This window comes from Pleurodeles waltl, chromosome 12, assembly GCF_031143425.1.
Source record: "Pleurodeles waltl isolate 20211129_DDA chromosome 12, aPleWal1.hap1.20221129, whole genome shotgun sequence".
NCBI classification, from domain to species: domain Eukaryota; kingdom Metazoa; phylum Chordata; class Amphibia; order Caudata; family Salamandridae; genus Pleurodeles; species Pleurodeles waltl.
The window spans coordinates 678,819,050-678,839,196 of record NC_090451.1 but is presented as its reverse complement, the minus strand read 5'-3'; the positions used below and the strand labels follow the sequence as shown (position 1 = coordinate 678,839,196).

The window sequence follows — 20,147 nt, the reverse complement described above, 5'->3', positions numbered from 1 at the left end:
TTTTCTTTTCTAAGTTGATACAACTCTGTTGTCAAACACTATAGGTTAGAAGACCAAATTTATTTTAGAATACTTCCTTAATGAGTGACTTACCCTACCTATAGAATATAAAATTATGTGTTGTGAGTAAAATGCATTAGTTAAATTGAACTTTCAATTTGTTTGTCGTCTCTTTCCTTTTCTTTAACATTCTCTTTTCCCCTATTCTTTTATGGTATTGCTTTGAAATTCTGCAAAACACAAAGTGTTTATTTCATTTGGAGATCAAGCATTCTAAAGTCAAAAGAACACTACTCTTGTTTTTAAACTATATTTAATGTGTACTTGAAGAAATTGAGTTTTAAAAGTTTGAACTAATTCTAAAGTGTTGCTGAAATTTGAAAACAGGACTTCCTATTTATGAGAGAGAAGCTTTGACCACTAAACAACAGCAGCTACTTATCTTACAAACTATGAATAGCTGACTTTGTGGAGATGACTTGTCCTCACTGCCTTCAGTGCAGTCTTGTTTATCTGTGGTGAAATGTTGAACAGAAAAGCATTCCCCACCACTTAAGAAGAATACCTACATTTTAGTTAAAAAGTACTTAGAAAAGTGGATTACATTTTTGTGTGGTTTACACATAATAATTGTAGAGGAATACATCAATTGCCTTCAACTCTAGGGTTTTAGTTCCTATATACCTTCCTATTTGATTTACTCTTCCTTTTACATTCAAAGTATTGCTTCTGTTACCATGAAAATTCTCTGAATTTTGTTTAATATTAAGATGAACTGTCTATTAGTAAGATGACTCAGATTTTTCATTTTTAAATTGTGTAAGTGAACATGTCAGGAAACTGATCTGTAATTTAACAATTAAAATATGAAGGTGCTGCTGAGATTTGAACTCAGGATCTCCTGTTTACTAGACAGGCGCTTTAACCAGCTAAGCCACAGCACCTGCATGACAAAGTTCTATGAAATAGTTAGCTGAATGGAGTGAAATAGAAATCAGTTTTGTTTTTTTAGTTTTCTTTTCTAAGTTCACACAACTCTGTTCTTAAACACTGTAGGTGAGAACACCAAATTTATTTAAAAATACTTCCATAAGAGGTGGCTTACCGTTCTTCTAGAATATTGAATTATGTCTTGTGAGTGAAATGCATTAGTTAAATTTAACTCTAAATTGAATTTTCATCTCTTTCCTGGTCGTTGTAATTCTCATTTCCCTTATTCATGCATTGTATTGCTTTGAAATTCTGCAAATGCCAAGTGCTCATTTCATTATGAGATGAAGCATTCTAAAGTGAATAGGAGTCTACTCTTGTTTTTAAACTGTATTTAACATTTTCTTGAAGAAATTAAATTCTATAAGATTGGAGCAAATTTGTGGTACTGCTGAGATTTGAAATCAGGATTTCTTGTTTACGAGACAGGCGCTTTAACCACTAAGCCACAGCACCTCTTTGCCCTACGGCAATTGAATAATTCACTTAGTTGCTATTATTGGTTCTCAATGCCTTCTGTGCAGTCTTCTTTATCTGTGTTATTACGTTAGACATAAAAGAATTCCCCATCACTTAAGAAGAATACCTAAGTCTTTGTTAAAAAGTACTCATAAAAGTAGATTACATTTTTGAGTGTTTCACAAATTATTATTGTAGAGGATTGCATCACTTTTCCTCTTCAACTCCATGGTTTTATTTCCTATTTATCTTCCTCTTTGATATACCCTTCATTTTACATTCACAGTCTAGCTTCTGTCATCTTGAAAATACTCTGAATTGTATTTAGTATTAAGATGAATTGTTCAATAGTAAGCTAATTCTAATTTTTCATTTTGAAATTATATCAAAGGTTCATCTAATGAAAATAATCTGTTATTTAACTATGAAAAGAGAAAGGTGCTGCTAAGAGTTGAAGTTAGGATCTCCTGTTTTCCATAAAGACACTTTAACCACCTAGGCCACAGAACCTGCATGACAAACTTTACTGGATCTGATAACAGAATGGAGTGCAATAGAAATCTCGTTTTTCAATTTTCTTTTCTAAGTTGATACAACTCTGTTGTCAAACACTATAGGTGAGAAGACCTCATTTATTTTAAAATACTTCCTTAATGAGTGACTTACCCTACCTATAGAATATTGAATTATGTGTTGTGAGTAAAATGCATTAGTTAAATTGAACTTTCAATTTGTTTGTCGTCTCTTTCCTTTTCTTTAACATTCTCTTTTCCCCTATTCATTTATGGTATTGCTTTGAAATTCTGCAAAACACAAAGTGTTTATTTCATTTGGTGATCAAGCATTCTAAAGTCAACAGAACACTACTCTTGTTTTTAAACTATATTTAATGTTTACTTGAAGAAATTGAGTTTTAAAAGTTTGAACTAATTCTAAAATGTTGCTGAAATTTGAAAACAGGACTTCCTATTTATGAGAGAGAAGCTTTGACCACTAAACAACAGCACCTACTTATCTTACAAACTATGAATAGCTGACTTTGTGGAGATGACTTGTCCTCACTGCCTTCAGTGCAGTCTTGTTTATCTGTGGTGAAATGTTGAACAGAAAAGCATTCCCCACCACTTAAGAAGAATACCTACATTTTAGTTAAAAAGTACTTAGAAAAGTGGATTACATTTTTGTGTGGTTTACACATAATAATTGTAGAGGAATACATCAATTGCCTTCAACTCTAGGGTTTTAGTTCCTATATACCTTCCTATTTGATTTACTCTTCCTTTTACATTCAAAGTATTGCTTCTGTTACCATGAAAATTCTCTGAATTTTGTTTAATATTAAGATGAACTGTCTATTAGTAAGATGACTCAGATTTTTCATTTTTAAATTGTGTAAGAGAACATGTCAGGAAACTGATCTGTAATTTAACAATTAAAGTATGAAGGTGCTGCTGAGATTTGAACTCAGGATCTCCTATTTACTAGACAGGCGCTTTAACCAGCTAAGCCACAGCACCTGCATGACAAAGTTCTATGAAATAGTTAGCTGAATGGAGTGAAATAGAAATCAGTTTTGTTTTTTTAATTTTCTTTTCTAAGTTCACACAACTCGGTTCTGAAACACTGTAGGTGAGAACACCAAATTTATTTAAAAATACTTCCATAAGAGGTGGCTTACCGTTCTTCTAATATATTGAATTATGTCTTGTGAGTGAAATGCATTAGTTAAATTCAACTCTAAATTGAATTTTCATCTCTTTCCTGGTCGTTGTAATTCTCATTTCCCTTATTCATGCATGGTATTGCTTTGAAATTCTGAAAAATACCAAGTGCTTATTTCATTATGAGATGAAGCATTCTAAAGTGAATAGGAGTCTACTCTTGTTTTTAAACTGTATTTAACATTTTCTTGAAGAAATTAAATTCTATAAGTTTGGAGCAAATTTGAGGTACTGCTGAGATTTGAACTCAGGAGTTCCTGTTTAAGAGACAGGGACTTTAACCACTAAGCCACAGCACCTCTTTGACCTACAGCAATTAAATAATTCACTTAGTTGCCATTATTGGTTCTCAATGCCTTCTGTGCAGTCTTCTTTATCTGTGTTATTACGTTAGACATAAAAGAATTCCCCATCACTTAAGAAGAATACCTAAGTCTTTGTTAAAAAGTACTCATAAAAGTAGATTACATTTTTGAGTGTTTCACAAATTATTATTGTAGAGGATTGCATCACTTTTCCTCTTCAACTCCATGGTTTTATTTCCTATTTATCTTCCTCTTTGATATACCCTTCATTTTACATTCACAGTCTAGCTTCTGTCATCTTGAAAATACTCAGAATTTTATTTAGTATTAAGATGAATTATTCAATAGTAAGCTAATTCTAATTTTTCATTTTGAAATTATATCAAAGGTTCATCTAATGAAAATAATCTGTTATTTAACTATAAAAAAAAGAGAAAGGTGCTGCTAAGAGTTGAAGTTAGGATCTCCTGTTTTCCATAAAGACACTTTAACCAGCTAGGCCACAGAACCTGCATGTCAAACTTTACTGGATCTGATAACAGAATGGAGTGCAATAGAAATCTTGTTTTTCAATTTTCTTTTCTAAGTTGATACAACTCTGTTGTCAAACACTATAGGTTAGAAGACCAAATTTATTTTAGAATACTTCCTTAATGAGTGACTTACCCTACCTATAGAATATAAAATTATGTGTTGTGAGTAAAATGCATTAGTTAAATTGAACTTTCAATTTGTTTGTCGTCTCTTTCCTTTTCTTTAACATTCTCTTTTCCCCTATTCTTTTATGGTATTGCTTTGAAATTCTGCAAAACACAAAGTGTTTATTTCATTTGGAGATCAAGCATTCTAAAGTCAAAAGAACACTACTCTTGTTTTTAAACTATATTTAATGTGTACTTGAAGAAATTGAGTTTTAAAAGTTTGAACTAATTCTAAAGTGTTGCTGAAATTTGAAAACAGGACTTCCTATTTATGAGAGAGAAGCTTTGACCACTAAACAACAGCACCTACTTATCTTACAAACTATGAATAGCTGACTTTGTGGAGATGACTTGTCCTCACTGCCTTCAGTGCAGTCTTGTTTATCTGTGGTGAAATGTTGAACAGAAAAGCATTCCCCACCACTTTAGAAGAATACCTACATTTTAGTTAAAAAGTACTTAGAAAAGTGGATTACATTTTTGTGTGGTTTACACATAATAATTGTAGAGGAATACATCAATTGCCTTCAACTCTAGGGTTTTAGTTCATATATACCTTCCTATTTGATTTACTCTTCCTTTTACATTCAAAGAATTGCTTCTGTTACCATGAAAATTCTCTGAATTTTGTTTAATATTAAGATGAACTGTCTATTAGTAAGATGACTCAGATTTTTCTTTTTTAAATTGTGTTAGAGAACATGTCAGGATTCTGATCTGTAATTTAACAATTAAAATATGAAGGTGCTGCTGAGATTTGAACTCAGGATCTCCTGTTTACTAGACAGTTGCTTTAACCAGCTAAGCCACAGCACCTGTGTGACAAAGTTTATTGAAATAGTTAGCTGAATGGAGTGAAATAGAAATCAGTTTTGTTTTTTTAATTTTCTTTTCTAAGTTCACACAACTCGGTTCTGGAACACTGTAGGTGAGAACACCAAATTTATTTAAAAATACTTCCATAAGAGGTGGCTTACCGTTCTTCTAATATATTGAATTATGTCTTGTGAGTGAAATGCATTAGTTAAATTCAACTCTAAATTGAATTTTCATCTCTTTCCTGGTCGTTGTGATTCTCATTTCCCTTATTCATGCATGGTATTGCTTTGAAATTCTGCAAAATACCAAGTGCTTATTTCATTATGAGATGAAGCATTCTAAAGTGAATAGGAGTCTACTCTTGTTTTTAAACTGTATTTAACATTTTCTTGAAGAAATTAAATTCTATAAGTTTGGACCAAATTTGAGGTACTACTGAGATTTGAACTCAGGATTTCCTGTTTACAAGACAGGCGCTTTAACCACTAAGCCACAGCACCTCTTTGTCCTAAGGCGATTGAATAATTCACTTAGTTGCATTATTGGTTCTCAATGCCTTCTGTGGAGTCTTCTTTTTCTGTGTTATTACTTTAGACATAAAATAATTCCCCATCACTTAAGAAGAATACCTAAGTCTTTGTTAAAATGTACTCATAAAAGTAGATTACATTTTTGAGTGTTTCACAAATTATTATTGTAGAGGATTGCATCACTTTTCCTCTTCAACTCCATGGTTTGATTTCCTATTTATCTTCCTCTTTGATATACCCTTCATTTTACATTCACAGTCTAGCTTCTGTCATCTTGAAAATACTCTGAATTTTATTTAGTATCAAGATGAATTGTTCAATAGTAAGCTGATTCAAATTTTTCATTTTTAAATTATAACAAAGGTTCATCTAATGAAAATAATCTGTTATTTAACTATGAAAAGAGAAAGGTGCTGCTAAGAGTTGAAGTTATGATCTCCTGTTTTCCATAAAGACACTTTAACCACCTAGGCCACAGAACCTGCATCACAAACTTTACTGGATCTGATAACAGAATGGAGTGCAATAGAAATCTCGTTTTTCAATTTTCTTTTCTAAGTTGATACAACTCTGTTGTCAAACACTATGGGTGAGAAGACCAAATTTATTTTAGAATACTTCCTTAATGAGTGACTTATCCTAGCTATAGAATATAAAATTATGTGTTGTGAGTAAAATGCATTAGTTAAATTGAACTTTCAATTTGTTTGTTGTCTCTTTCCTTTTCTTTAACATTCTCTTTTCCCCTATTCTTTTATGATATTGGTTTGAAATTCTGCAAAACACAAAGTGTTTATTTCATTTGGAGATCAAGCATTCTAAAGTCAACAGAACACTACTCTTGTTTTTAAACTATATTTAATGTTTACTTGAAGAAATTGAGTTTTAAAAGTTTGAACTAATTCTAAAGTGTTGCTGAAATTTGAAAACAGGACTTCCTATTTATGAGAGAGAAGCTTTGACCACTAAACAACAGCACCTACTTATCTTACAAACTATGAATAGCTGACTTTGTGGAGATGACTTGTCCTCACTGCCTTCAGTGCAGACTTTTTTATCTGTGGTGAAATGTTGAACAGAAAAGCATTCCACACCACTTAAGAAGAATACCTACATTTTAGTTAAAAAGTACTTAGAAAAGTGGATTACATTTTTGTGTGGTTTACACATAATAATTGTAGAGGAATACATCAATTGCCTTCAACTCTAGGGTTTTAGTTCATATATACCTTCCTATTTGATTTACTCTTCCTTTTACATTCAAAGTATTGCTTCTGTTACCATGAAAATTCTCTGAATTTTGTTTAATATTAAGATGAACTGTCTATTAGTAAGATGACTCAGATTTTTCATTTTTAAATTGTGTAAGTGAACATGTCAGGAAACTGATCTGTAATTTAACAATTAAAATATGAAGGTGCTGCTGAGATTTGAACTCAGGACCTCCTGTTTACTAGACAGGCGCTTTAACCAGCTAAGCCACAGCACCTGCATGACAAAGTTCTATGAAATAGTTAGCTGAATGGAGTGAAATAGAAATCAGTTTTGTATTTTTAATTTTCTTTTCTAAGTTCACACAACTCGGTTCTGAAACACTGTAGGTGAGAACACCAAATTTATTTAAAAATACTTCCATAAGAGGTGGCTTACCGTTCTTCTAATATATTGAATTATGTCTTGTGAGTGAAATGCATTAGTTAAATTCAACTCTAAATTGAATTTTCATCTCTTTCCTGGTCGTTGTAATTCTCATTTCCCTTATTCATGCATGGTATTGCTTTGAAATTCTGAAAAATACCAAGTGCTTATTTCATTATGAGATGAAGCATTCTAAAGTGAATAGGAGTCTACTCTTGTTTTTAAACTGTATTTAACATTTTCTTGAAGAAATTAAATTCTATAAGTTTGGAGCAAATTTGAGGTACTGCTGAGATTTGAACTCGGGAGTTCCTGTTTAAGAGACAGGGACTTTAACCACTAAGCCACAGCACCTCTTTGACCTACAGCAATTAAATAATTCACTTAGTTGCCATTATTGGTTCTGAATGCCTTCTGTGCAGTCTTCTTTATCTGTGTTATTACGTTAGACATAAAAGAATTCCCCATCACTTAAGAAGAATACCTAAGTCTTTGTTGAAAAGTACTCATAAAAGTAGATTACATTTTTGAGTGTTTCACAAATTATTATTGTAGAGGATTGCATCACTTTTCCTCTTCAACTCCATGGTTTTATTTCCTATTTATCTTCCTCTTTGATATACCCTTCATTTTACATTCACAGTCTAGCTTCTGTCATCTTGAAAATACTCAGAATTTTATTTAGTATTAAGATGAATTATTCAATAGTAAGCTAATTATAATTTTTCATTTTGAAATTATATCAAAGGTTCATCTAATGAAAATAATCTGTTATTTAACTATAAAAAAAAGAGAAAGGTGCTGCTAAGAGTTGAAGTTAGGATCTCCTGTTTTCCATAAAGACACTTTAACCAGCTAGGCCACAGAACCTGCATGTCAAACTTTACTGGATCTGATAACAGAATGGAGTGCAATAGAAATCTTGTTTTTCAATTTTCTTTTCTAAGTTGATACAACTCTGTTGTCAAACACTATAGGTTAGAAGACCAAATTTATTTTAGAATACTTCCTTAATGAGTGACTTATCCTAGCTATAGAATATAAAATTATGTGTTGTGAGTAAAATGCATTAGTTAAATTGAACTTTCAATTTGTTTGTTGTCTCTTTCCTTTTCTTTAACATTCTCTTTTCCCCTATTCTTTTATGATATTGGTTTGAAATTCTGCAAAACACAAAGTGTTTATTTCATTTGGAGATCAAGCATTCTAAAGTCAACAGAACACTACTCTTGTTTTTAAACTATATTTAATGTTTACTTGAAGAAATTGAGTTTTAAAAGTTTGAACTAATTCTAAAGTGTTGCTGAAATTTGAAAACAGGACTTCCTATTTATGAGAGAGAAGCTTTGACCACTAAACAACAGCACCTACTTATCTTACAAACTATGAATAGCTGACTTTGTGGAGATGACTTGTCCTCACTGCCTTCAGTGCAGACTTTTTTATCTGTGGTGAAATGTTGAACAGAAAAGCATTCCACACCACTTAAGAAGAATACCTACATTTTAGTTAAAAAGTACTTAGAAAAGTGGATTACATTTTTGTGTGGTTTACACATAATAATTGTAGAGGAATACATCAATTGCCTTCAACTCTAGGGTTTTAGTTCATATATACCTTCCTATTTGATTTACTCTTCCTTTTACATTCAAAGTATTGCTTCTGTTACCATGAAAATTCTCTGAATTTTGTTTAATATTAAGATGAACTGTCTATTAGTAAGATGACTCAGATTTTTCATTTTTAAATTGTGTAAGTGAACATGTCAGGAAACTGATCTGTAATTTAACAATTAAAATATGAAGGTGCTGCTGAGATTTGAACTCAGGACCTCCTGTTTACTAGACAGGCGCTTTAACCAGCTAAGCCACAGCACCTGCATGACAAAGTTCTATGAAATAGTTAGCTGAATGGAGTGAAATAGAAATCAGTTTTGTATTTTTAATTTTCTTTTCTAAGTTCACACAACTCGGTTCTGAAACACTGTAGGTGAGAACACCAAATTTATTTAAAAATACTTCCATAAGAGGTGGCTTACCGTTCTTCTAATATATTGAATTATGTCTTGTGAGTGAAATGCATTAGTTAAATTCAACTCTAAATTGAATTTTCATCTCTTTCCTGGTCGTTGTAATTCTCATTTCCCTTATTCATGCATGGTATTGCTTTGAAATTCTGAAAAATACCAAGTGCTTATTTCATTATGAGATGAAGCATTCTAAAGTGAATAGGAGTCTACTCTTGTTTTTAAACTGTATTTAACATTTTCTTGAAGAAATTAAATTCTATAAGTTTGGAGCAAATTTGAGGTACTGCTGAGATTTGAACTCGGGAGTTCCTGTTTAAGAGACAGGGACTTTAACCACTAAGCCACAGCACCTCTTTGACCTACAGCAATTAAATAATTCACTTAGTTGCCATTATTGGTTCTGAATGCCTTCTGTGCAGTCTTCTTTATCTGTGTTATTACGTTAGACATAAAAGAATTCCCCATCACTTAAGAAGAATACCTAAGTCTTTGTTGAAAAGTACTCATAAAAGTAGATTACATTTTTGAGTGTTTCACAAATTATTATTGTAGAGGATTGCATCACTTTTCCTCTTCAACTCCATGGTTTTATTTCCTATTTATCTTCCTCTTTGATATACCCTTCATTTTACATTCACAGTCTAGCTTCTGTCATCTTGAAAATACTCAGAATTTTATTTAGTATTAAGATGAATTATTCAATAGTAAGCTAATTATAATTTTTCATTTTGAAATTATATCAAAGGTTCATCTAATGAAAATAATCTGTTATTTAACTATAAAAAAAAGAGAAAGGTGCTGCTAAGAGTTGAAGTTAGGATCTCCTGTTTTCCATAAAGACACTTTAACCAGCTAGGCCACAGAACCTGCATGTCAAACTTTACTGGATCTGATAACAGAATGGAGTGCAATAGAAATCTTGTTTTTCAATTTTCTTTTCTAAGTTGATACAACTCTGTTGTCAAACACTATAGGTTAGAAGACCAAATTTATTTTAGAATACTTCCTTAATGAGTGACTTACCCTACCTATAGAATATAAAATTATGTGTTGTGAGTAAAATGCATTAGTTAAATTGAACTTTCAATTTGTTTGTCGTCTCTTTCCTTTTCTTTAACATTCTCTTTTCCCCTATTCTTTTATGGTATTGCTTTGAAATTCTGCAAAACACAAAGTGTTTATTTCATTTGGAGATCAAGCATTCTAAAGTCAAAAGAACACTACTCTTGTTTTTAAACTATATTTAATGTGTACTTGAAGAAATTGAGTTTTAAAAGTTTGAACTAATTCTAAAGTGTTGCTGAAATTTGAAAACAGGACTTCCTATTTATGAGAGAGAAGCTTTGACCACTAAACAACAGCACCTACTTATCTTACAAACTATGAATAGCTGACTTTGTGGAGATGACTTGTCCTCACTGCCTTCAGTGCAGTCTTGTTTATCTGTGGTGAAATGTTGAACAGAAAAGCATTCCCCACCACTTTAGAAGAATACCTACATTTTAGTTAAAAAGTACTTAGAAAAGTGGATTACATTTTTGTGTGGTTTACACATAATAATTGTAGAGGAATACATCAATTGCCTTCAACTCTAGGGTTTTAGTTCATATATACCTTCCTATTTGATTTACTCTTCCTTTTACATTCAAAGAATTGCTTCTGTTACCATGAAAATTCTCTGAATTTTGTTTAATATTAAGATGAACTGTCTATTAGTAAGATGACTCAGATTTTTCTTTTTTAAATTGTGTTAGAGAACATGTCAGGAAACTGATCTGTAATTTAACAATTAAAATATGAAGGTGCTGCTGAGATTTGAACTCAGGATCTCCTGTTTACTAGACAGGTGCTTTAACCAGCTAAGCCACAGCACCTGTGTGACAAAGTTTATTGAAATAGTTAGCTGAATGGAGTGAAATAGAAATCAGTTTTGTTTTTTTAATTTTCTTTTCTAAGTTCACACAACTCGGTTCTGGAACACTGTAGGTGAGAACACCAAATTTATTTAAAAATACTTCCATAAGAGGTGGCTTACCGTTCTTCTAATATATTGAATTATGTCTTGTGAGTGAAATGCATTAGTTAAATTCAACTCTAAATTGAATTTTCATCTCTTTCCTGGTCGTTGTGATTCTCATTTCCCTTATTCATGCATGGTATTGCTTTGAAATTCTGCAAAATACCAAGTGCTTATTTCATTATGAGATGAAGCATTCTAAAGTGAATAGGAGTCTACTCTTGTTTTTAAACTGTATTTAACATTTTCTTGAAGAAATTAAATTCTATAAGTTTGGACCAAATTTGAGGTACTGCTGAGATTTGAACTCAGGATTTCTTGTTTACAAGACAGGCGCTTTAACCACTAAGCCACAGCACCTCTTTGTCCTAAGGCGATTGAATAATTCACTTAGTTGCATTATTGGTGCTCAATGCCTTCTGTGGAGTCTTCTTTTTCTGTGTTATTACTTTAGACATAAAATAATTCCCCATCACTTAAGAAGAATACCTAAGTCTTTGTTAAAATGTACTCATAAAAGTAGATTACATTTTTGAGTGTTTCACAAATTATTATTGTAGAGGATTGCATCACTTTTCCTCTTCAACTCCATGGTTTGATTTCCTATTTATCTTCCTCTTTGATATACCCTTCATTTTACATTCACAGTCTAGCTTCTGTCATCTTGAAAATACTCTGAATTTTATTTAGTATCAAGATGAATTGTTCAATAGTAAGCTGATTCAAATTTTTCATTTTTAAATTATATCAAAGGTTCATCTAATGAAAATAATCTGTTATTTAACTATGAAAAGAGAAAGGTGCTGCTAAGAGTTGAAGTTATGATCTCCTGTTTTCCATAAAGACACTTTAACCACCTAGGCCACAGAACCTGCATCACAAACTTTACTGGATCTGATAACAGAATGGAGTGCAATAGAAATCTCGTTTTTCAATTTTCTTTTCTAAGTTGATACAACTCTGTTGTCAAACACTATGGGTGAGAAGACCAAATTTATTTTAGAATACTTCATTAATGAGTGACTTACCCTAGCTATAGAATATAAAATTATGTGTTGTGAGTAAAATGCATTAGTTAAATTGAACTTTCAATTTGTTTGTTGTCTCTTTCCTTTTCTTTAACATTCTCTTTTCCCCTATTCTTTTATGATATTGGTTTGAAATTCTGCAAAACACAAAGTGTTTATTTCATTTGGAGATCAAGCATTCTAAAGTCAACAGAACACTACTCTTGTTTTTAAACTATATTTAATGTTTACTTGAAGAAATTGAGTTTTAAAAGTTTGAACTAATTCTAAAGTGTTGCTGAAATTTGAAAACAGGACTTCCTATTTATGAGAGAGAAGCTTTGACCACTAAACAACAGCACCTACTTATCTTACAAACTATGAATAGCTGACTTTGTGGAGATGACTTGTCCTCACTGCCTTCAGTGCAGTCTTGTTTATCTGTGGTGAAATGTTGAACAGAAAAGCATTCCCCACCACTTAAGAAGAATACCTACATTTTAGTTAAAAAGTACTTAGAAAAGTGGATTACATTTTTGTGTGGTTTACACATAATAATTGTAGAGGAATACATCAATTGCCTTCAACTCTAGGGTTTTAGTTCATATATACCTTCCTATTTGATTTACTCTTCCTTTTACATTCAAAGTATTGCTTCTGTTACCATGAAAATTCTCTGAATTTTGTTTAATATTAAGATGAACTGTCTATTAGTAAGATGACTCAGATTTTTCATTTTTAAATTGTGTAAGAGAACATGTCAGGAAACTGATCTGTAATTTAACAATTAAAGTATGAAGGTGCTGCTGAGATTTGAACTCAGGATCTCCTATTTACTAGACAGGCGCTTTAACCAGCTAAGCCACAGCACCTGCATGACAAAGTTCTATGAAATAGTTAGCTGAATGGAGTGAAATAGAAATCAGTTTTGTTTTTTTAATTTTCTTTTCTAAGTTCACACAACTCGGTTCTGAAACACTGTAGGTGAGAACACCAAATTTATTTAAAAATACTTCCATAAGAGGTGGCTTACCGTTCTTCTAATATATTGAATTATGTCTTGTGAGTGAAATGCATTAGTTAAATTCAACTCTAAATTGAATTTTCATCTCTTTCCTGGTCGTTGTAATTCTCATTTCCCTTATTCATGCATGGTATTGCTTTGAAATTCTGAAAAATACCAAGTGCTTATTTCATTATGAGATGAAGCATTCTAAAGTGAATAGGAGTCTACTCTTGTTTTTAAACTGTATTTAACATTTTCTTGAAGAAATTAAATTCTATAAGTTTGGAGCAAATTTGAGGTACTGCTGAGATTTGAACTCAGGATTTCCTGTTTAAGAGATAGGGACTTTAACCACTAAGCCACAGCACCTCTTTGACCTACAGCAATTAAATAATTCACTTAGTTGCCATTATTGGTTCTCAATGCCTTCTGTGCAGTCTTCTTTATCTGTGTTATTACGTTAGACATAAAAGAATTCCCCATCACTTAAGAAGAATACCTAAGTCTTTGTTAAAAAGTACTCATAAAAGTAGATTACATTTTTGAGTGTTTCACAAATTATTATTGTAGAGGATTGCATCACTTTTCCTCTTCAACTCCATGGTTTTATTTCCTATTTATCTTCCTCTTTGATATACCCTTCATTTTACATTCACAGTCTAGCTTCTGTCATCTTGAAAATACTCAGAATTTTATTTAGTATTAAGATGAATTATTCAATAGTAAGCTAATTATAATTTTTCATTTTGAAATTATATCAAAGGTTCATCTAATGAAAATAATCTGTTATTTAACTATAAAAAAAAGAGAAAGGTGCTGCTAAGAGTTGAAGTTAGGATCTCCTGTTTTCCATAAAGACACTTTAACCAGCTAGGCCACAGAACCTGCATGTCAAACTTTACTGGATCTGATAACAGAATGGAGTGCAATAGAAATCTTGTTTTTCAATTTTCTTTTCTAAGTTGATACAACTCTGTTGTCAAACACTATAGGTTAGAAGACCAAATTTATTTTAGAATACTTCCTTAATGAGTGACTTACCCTACCTATAGAATATAAAATTATGTGTTGTGAGTAAAATGCATTAGTTAAATTGAACTTTCAATTTGTTTGTCGTCTCTTTCCTTTTCTTTAACATTCTCTTTTCCCCTATTCTTTTATGGTATTGCTTTGAAATTCTGCAAAACACAAAGTGTTTATTTCATTTGGAGATCAAGCATTCTAAAGTCAAAAGAACACTACTCTTGTTTTTAAACTATATTTAATGTGTACTTGAAGAAATTGAGTTTTAAAAGTTTGAACTAATTCTAAAGTGTTGCTGAAATTTGAAAACAGGACTTCCTATTTATGAGAGAGAAGCTTTGACCACTAAACAACAGCACCTACTTATCTTACAAACTATGAATAGCTGACTTTGTGGAGATGACTTGTCCTCACTGCCTTCAGTGCAGTCTTGTTTATCTGTGGTGAAATGTTGAACAGAAAAGCATTCCCCACCACTTAAGAAGAATACCTACATTTTAGTTAAAAAGTACTTAGAAAAGTGGATTACATTTTTGTGTGGTTTACACATAATAATTGTAGAGGAATACATCAATTGCCTTCAACTCTAGGGTTTTAGTTCATATATACCTTCCTATTTGATTTACTCTTCCTTTTACAAAGTATTGCTTCTGTTACCATGAAAATTCTCTGAATTTTGTTTAATATTAAGATGAACTGTCTATTAGTAAGATGACTCAGATTTTTCATTTTTAAATTGTGTTAGAGAACATGTCAGGAAACTGATCTGTAATTTAACAATTAAAATATGAAGGTGCTGCTGAGATTTGAACTCAGGATCTCCTGTTTACTAGACAGGCGCTTTAACCAGCTAAGCCACAGCACCTGTGTGACAAAGTTTATTGAAATAGTTAGCTGAATGGAGTGAAATAGAAATCAGTTTTGTTTTTTTAATTTTCTTTTCTAAGTTCACACAACTCGGTTCTGGAACACTGTAGGTGAGAACACCAAATTTATTTAAAAATACTTCCATAAGAGGTGGCTTACCGTTCTTCTAATATATTGAATTATGTCTTGTGAGTGAAATGCATTAGTTAAATTCAACTCTAAATTGAATTTTCATCTCTTTCCTGGTCGTTGTGATTCTCATTTCCCTTATTCATGCATGGTATTGCTTTGAAATTCTGCAAAATACCAAGTGCTTATTTCATTATGAGATGAAGCATTCTAAAGTGAATAGGAGTCTACTCTTGTTTTTAAACTGTATTTAACATTTTCTTGAAGAAATTAAATTCTATAAGTTTGGACCAAATTTGAGGTACTACTGAGATTTGAACTCCGGATTTCCTGTTTACAAGACAGGCGCTTTAACCACTAAGCCACAGCACCTCTTTGTCCTAAGGCGATTGAATAATTCACTTAGTTGCATTATTGGTTCTCAATGCCTTCTGTGGAGTCTTCTTTTTCTGTGTTATTACTTTAGACATAAAATAATTCCCCATCACTTAAGAAGAATACCTAAGTCTTTGTTAAAATGTACTCATAAAAGTAGATTACATTTTTGAGTGTTTCACAAATTATTATTGTAGAGGATTGCATCACTTTTCCTCTTCAACTCCATGGTTTTATTTCCTATTTATCTTCCTCTTTGATATACCCTTCATTTTACATTCACAGTCTAGCTTCTGTCATCTTGAAAATACTCTGAATTTTATTTAGTATCAAGATGAATTGTTCAATAGTAAGCTGATTCAAATTTTTCATTTTTAAATTATATCAATGGTTCATCTAATGAAAATAATCTGTTATTTAACTATGAAAAGAGAAAGGTGCTGCTAAGAGTTGAAGTTATGATCTCCTGTTTTCCATAAAGACACTTTAACCACCTAGGCCACAGAACCTGCATCACAAACTTTACTGGATCTGATAACAGAATGGAGTGCAATAGAAATCTCGTTTTTCAATTTTCTTTTCTAAGTTGATACAACTCTGTTGTCAAACACTATGGGTGAGAAGACCACATTTATTTTAGAATACTTCCTTAATGAGTGACTTACCCTAGCTGTAGAATATAAAATTATGTGTTGTGAGTAAAATGCATTAGTTAAATTGAACTTTCAATATGTTTGTTGTCTCTTTCCTTTTCTTTAACATTCTCTTTTCCCCTATTCTTTTATGATATTGGTTTGAAATTCTGCAAAACACAAAGTGTTTATTTCATTTGGAGATCAAGCATTCTAAAGTCAACAGAACACTACTCCTGTTTTTAAACTATATTTAATGTTTACTTGAAGAAATTGAGTTTTAAAAGTTTGAACTAATTCTAAAATGTTGCTGAAATTTGAAAACAGGACTTCCTATTTATGAGAGAGAAGCTTTGACCACTAAACAACAGCACCTACTTATCTTACAAACTACGAATAGCTGACTTTGTGGAGATGACTTGTCCTCACTGCCTTCAGTGCAGTCTTGTTTATCTGTGGTGAAATGTTGAACAGAAAAGCATTCCCCACCACTTAAGAAGAATACCTACATTTTAGTTAAAAAGTACTTAGAAAAGTGGATTACATTTTTGTGTGGTTTACACATAATAATTGTAGAGGAATACATCAATTGCCTTCAACTCTAGGGTTTTAGTTCCTATATACCTTCCTATTTGATTTACTCTTCCTTTTACATTCAAAGTATTGCTTCTGTTACCATGAAAATTCTCTGAATTTTGTTTAATATTAAGATGAACTGTCTATTAGTAAGATGACTCAGATTTTTCATTTTTAAATTGTGTAAGAGAACATGTCAGGAAACTGATCTGTAATTTAACAATTAAAGTATGAAGGTGCTGCTGAGATTTGAACTCAGGATCTCCTATTTACTAGACAGGCGCTTTAACCAGCTAAGCCACAGCACCTGCATGACAAAGTTCTATGAAATATTTAGGTGAATGGAGTGAAATATAAATCAGTTTTGTTTTTTTAATTTTCTTTTCTAAGTTCACACAACTCGGTTCTGAAACACTGTAGGTGAGAACACCAAATTTATTTAAAAATACTTCCATAAGAGGTGGCTTACCGTTCTTCTAATATATTGAATTATGTCTTGTGAGTGAAATGCATTAGTTAAATTCAACTCTAAATTGAATTTTCATCTCTTTCCTGGTCGTTGTAATTCTCATTTCCCTTATTCATGCATGGTATTGCTTTGAAATTCTGAAAAATACCAAGTGCTTATTTCATTATGAGATAAAGCATTCTAAAGTGAATAGGAGTCTACTCTTGTTTTTAAACTGTATTTAACATTTTCTTGAAGAAATTAAATTCTATAAGTTTGGAGCAAATTTGAGGTACTGCTGAGATTTGAACTCAGGATTTCCTGTTTAAGAGACAGGGACTTTAACCACTAAGCCACAGCACCTCTTTGACCTACAGCAATTAAATAATTCACTTAGTTGCCATTATTGGTTCTCAATGCCTTCTGTGCAGTCTTCTTTATCTGTGTTATTACGTTAGACATAAAAGAATTCCCCATCACTTAAGAAGAATACCTAAGTCTTTGTTAAAAAGTACTCATAAAAGTAGATTACATTTTTGAGTGTTTCACAAATTATTATTGTAGAGGATTGCATCACTTTTCCTCTTCAACTCCATGGTTTTATTTCCTATTTATCTTCCTCTTTGATATACCCTTCATTTTACATTCACAGTCTAGCTTCTGTCATCTTGAAAATACTCAGAATTTTATTTAGTATTAAGATGAATTATTCAATAGTAAGCTAATTCTAATTTTTCATTTTGAAATTATATCAAAGGTTCATCTAATGAAAATAATCTGTTATTTAACTATAAAAAAAAGAGAAAGGTGCCGCTAAGAGTTGAAGTTAGGATCTCCTGTTTTCCATGAAGACACTTTAACCAGCTAGGCCACAGAACCTGCATGTCAAACTTTACTGGATCTGATAACAGAATGGAGTGCAATAGAAATCTTGTTTTTCAATTTTCTTTTCTAAGTTGATACAACTCTGTTGTCAAACACTATAGGTTAGAAGACCAAATTTATTTTAGAATACTTCCTTAATGAGTGACTTACCCTACCTATAGAATATAAAATTATGTGTTGTGAGTAAAATGCATTAGTTAAATTGAACTTTCAATTTGTTTGTCGTCTCTTTCCTTTTCTTTAACATTCTCTTTTCCCCCTATTCTTTTATGGTATTGCTTTGAAATTCTGCAAAACACAAAGTGTTTATTTCATTTGGAGATCAAGCATTCTAAAGTCAAAAGAACACTACTCTTGTTTTTAAACTATATTTAATGTGTACTTGAAGAAATTGAGTTTTAAAAGTTTGAACTAATTCTAAAGTGTTGCTGAAATTTGAAAACAGGACTTCCTATTTATGAGAGAGAAGCTTTGACCACTAAACAACAGCACCTACTTATCTTATAAACTATGAATAGCTGACTTTGTGGAGATGACTTGTCCTCACTGCCTTCAGTGCAGTCTTGTTTATCTGTGGTGAAATGTTGAACAGAAAAGCATTCCCCACCACTTTAGAAGAATACCTACATTTTAGTTAAAAAGTACTTAGAAAAGTGGATTACATTTTTGTGTGGTTTACACATAATAATTGTAGAGGAATACATCAATTGCCTTCAACTCTAGGGTTTTAGTTCATATATACCTTCCTATTTGATTTACTCTTCCTTTTACATTCAAAGAATTGCTTCTGTTACCATGAAAATTCTCTGAATTTTGTTTAATATTAAGATGAACTGTCTATTAGTAAGATGACTCAGATTTTTCTTTTTTAAATTGTGTTAGAGAACATGTCAGGAAACTGATCTGTAATTTAACAATTAAAATATGAAGGTGCTGCTGAGATTTGAACTCAGGATCTCCTGTTTACTAGACAGGTGCTTTAACCAGCTAAGCCACAGCACCTGTGTGACAAAGTTTATTGAAATAGTTAGCTGAATGGAGTGAAATAGAAATCAGTTTTGTTTTTTTAATTTTCTTTTCTAAGTTCACACAACTCGGTTCTGGAACACTGTAGGTGAGAACACCAAATTTATTTAAAAATACTTCCATAAGAGGTGGCTTACCGTTCTTCTAATATATTGAATTATGTCTTGTGAGTGAAATGCATTAGTTAAATTCAACTCTAAATTGAATTTTCATCTCTTTCCTGGTCGTTGTGATTCTCATTTCCCTTATTCATGCATGGTATTGCTTTGAAATTCTGCAAAATACCAAGTGCTTATTTCATTATGAGATGAAGCATTCTAAAGTGAATAGGAGTCTACTCTTGTTTTTAAACTGTATTTAACATTTTCTTGAAGAAATTAAATTCTATAAGTTTGGACCAAATTTGAGGTACTGCTGAGATTTGAACTCAGGATTTCTTGTTTACAAGACAGGCGCTTTAACCACTAAGCCACAGCACCTCTTTGTCCTAAGGCGATTGAATAATTCACTTAGTTGCATTATTGGTTCTCAATGCCTTCTGTGGAGTCTTCTTTTTCTGTGTTATTACTTTAGACATAAAATAATTCCCCATCACTTAAGAAGAATACCTAAGTCTTTGTTAAAATGTACTCATAAAAGTAGATTACATTTTTGAGTGTTTCACAAATTATTATTGTAGAGGATTGCATCACTTTTCCTCTTCAACTCCATGGTTTGATTTCCTATTTATCTTCCTCTTTGATATACCCTTCATTTTACATTCACAGTCTAGCTTCTGTCATCTTGAAAATACTCTGAATTTTATTTAGTATCAAGATGAATTGTTCAATAGTAAGCTGATTCAAATTTTTCATTTTTAAATTATATCAAAGGTTCATCTAATGAAAATAATCTGTTATTTAACTATGAAAAGAGAAAGGTGCTGCTAAGAGTTGAAGTTATGATCTCCTGTTTTCCATAAAGA

General features: G+C 31.6%; 15 non-coding genes across 15 annotated transcripts; all 15 read right to left on the bottom strand.

Annotated features, from left to right (window-relative positions):
* Positions 1 to 870: 870 nt before the first annotated feature.
* TRNAT-AGU (transfer RNA threonine (anticodon AGU)) lies at positions 871 to 944 on the bottom strand. Its single transcript has one exon. It is a non-coding gene; the product is annotated as a tRNA-Thr (tRNA).
* A 429-nt stretch (positions 945 to 1,373) lies between these two features.
* On the bottom strand, positions 1,374 to 1,446 carry TRNAT-CGU (transfer RNA threonine (anticodon CGU)). Its single transcript has one exon. It is a non-coding gene; the product is annotated as a tRNA-Thr (tRNA).
* Positions 1,447 to 2,892: 1,446 nt separating this feature from the next.
* On the bottom strand, positions 2,893 to 2,966 carry TRNAT-AGU (transfer RNA threonine (anticodon AGU)). Its single transcript has one exon. It is a non-coding gene; the product is annotated as a tRNA-Thr (tRNA).
* Positions 2,967 to 4,918: 1,952 nt separating this feature from the next.
* Positions 4,919 to 4,992, bottom strand: TRNAT-AGU (transfer RNA threonine (anticodon AGU)). Its single transcript has one exon. It is a non-coding gene; the product is annotated as a tRNA-Thr (tRNA).
* A 430-nt stretch (positions 4,993 to 5,422) lies between these two features.
* Positions 5,423 to 5,495, bottom strand: TRNAT-UGU (transfer RNA threonine (anticodon UGU)). The gene has a single exon. It is a non-coding gene; the product is annotated as a tRNA-Thr (tRNA).
* Positions 5,496 to 6,940: 1,445 nt separating this feature from the next.
* Positions 6,941 to 7,014, bottom strand: TRNAT-AGU (transfer RNA threonine (anticodon AGU)). Its single transcript has one exon. It is a non-coding gene; the product is annotated as a tRNA-Thr (tRNA).
* Positions 7,015 to 8,966: 1,952 nt separating this feature from the next.
* On the bottom strand, positions 8,967 to 9,040 carry TRNAT-AGU (transfer RNA threonine (anticodon AGU)). The gene has a single exon. It is a non-coding gene; the product is annotated as a tRNA-Thr (tRNA).
* Positions 9,041 to 10,992: 1,952 nt separating this feature from the next.
* On the bottom strand, positions 10,993 to 11,066 carry TRNAT-AGU (transfer RNA threonine (anticodon AGU)). Its single transcript has one exon. It is a non-coding gene; the product is annotated as a tRNA-Thr (tRNA).
* A 430-nt stretch (positions 11,067 to 11,496) lies between these two features.
* On the bottom strand, positions 11,497 to 11,569 carry TRNAT-UGU (transfer RNA threonine (anticodon UGU)). The gene has a single exon. It is a non-coding gene; the product is annotated as a tRNA-Thr (tRNA).
* A 1,445-nt stretch (positions 11,570 to 13,014) lies between these two features.
* TRNAT-AGU (transfer RNA threonine (anticodon AGU)) lies at positions 13,015 to 13,088 on the bottom strand. Its single transcript has one exon. It is a non-coding gene; the product is annotated as a tRNA-Thr (tRNA).
* A 1,948-nt stretch (positions 13,089 to 15,036) lies between these two features.
* Positions 15,037 to 15,110, bottom strand: TRNAT-AGU (transfer RNA threonine (anticodon AGU)). The gene has a single exon. It is a non-coding gene; the product is annotated as a tRNA-Thr (tRNA).
* A 430-nt stretch (positions 15,111 to 15,540) lies between these two features.
* On the bottom strand, positions 15,541 to 15,613 carry TRNAT-UGU (transfer RNA threonine (anticodon UGU)). Its single transcript has one exon. It is a non-coding gene; the product is annotated as a tRNA-Thr (tRNA).
* Positions 15,614 to 17,058: 1,445 nt separating this feature from the next.
* On the bottom strand, positions 17,059 to 17,132 carry TRNAT-AGU (transfer RNA threonine (anticodon AGU)). Its single transcript has one exon. It is a non-coding gene; the product is annotated as a tRNA-Thr (tRNA).
* Positions 17,133 to 19,085: 1,953 nt separating this feature from the next.
* Positions 19,086 to 19,159, bottom strand: TRNAT-AGU (transfer RNA threonine (anticodon AGU)). Its single transcript has one exon. It is a non-coding gene; the product is annotated as a tRNA-Thr (tRNA).
* Positions 19,160 to 19,589: 430 nt separating this feature from the next.
* TRNAT-UGU (transfer RNA threonine (anticodon UGU)) lies at positions 19,590 to 19,662 on the bottom strand. Its single transcript has one exon. It is a non-coding gene; the product is annotated as a tRNA-Thr (tRNA).
* Positions 19,663 to 20,147: the final 485 nt, after the last annotated feature.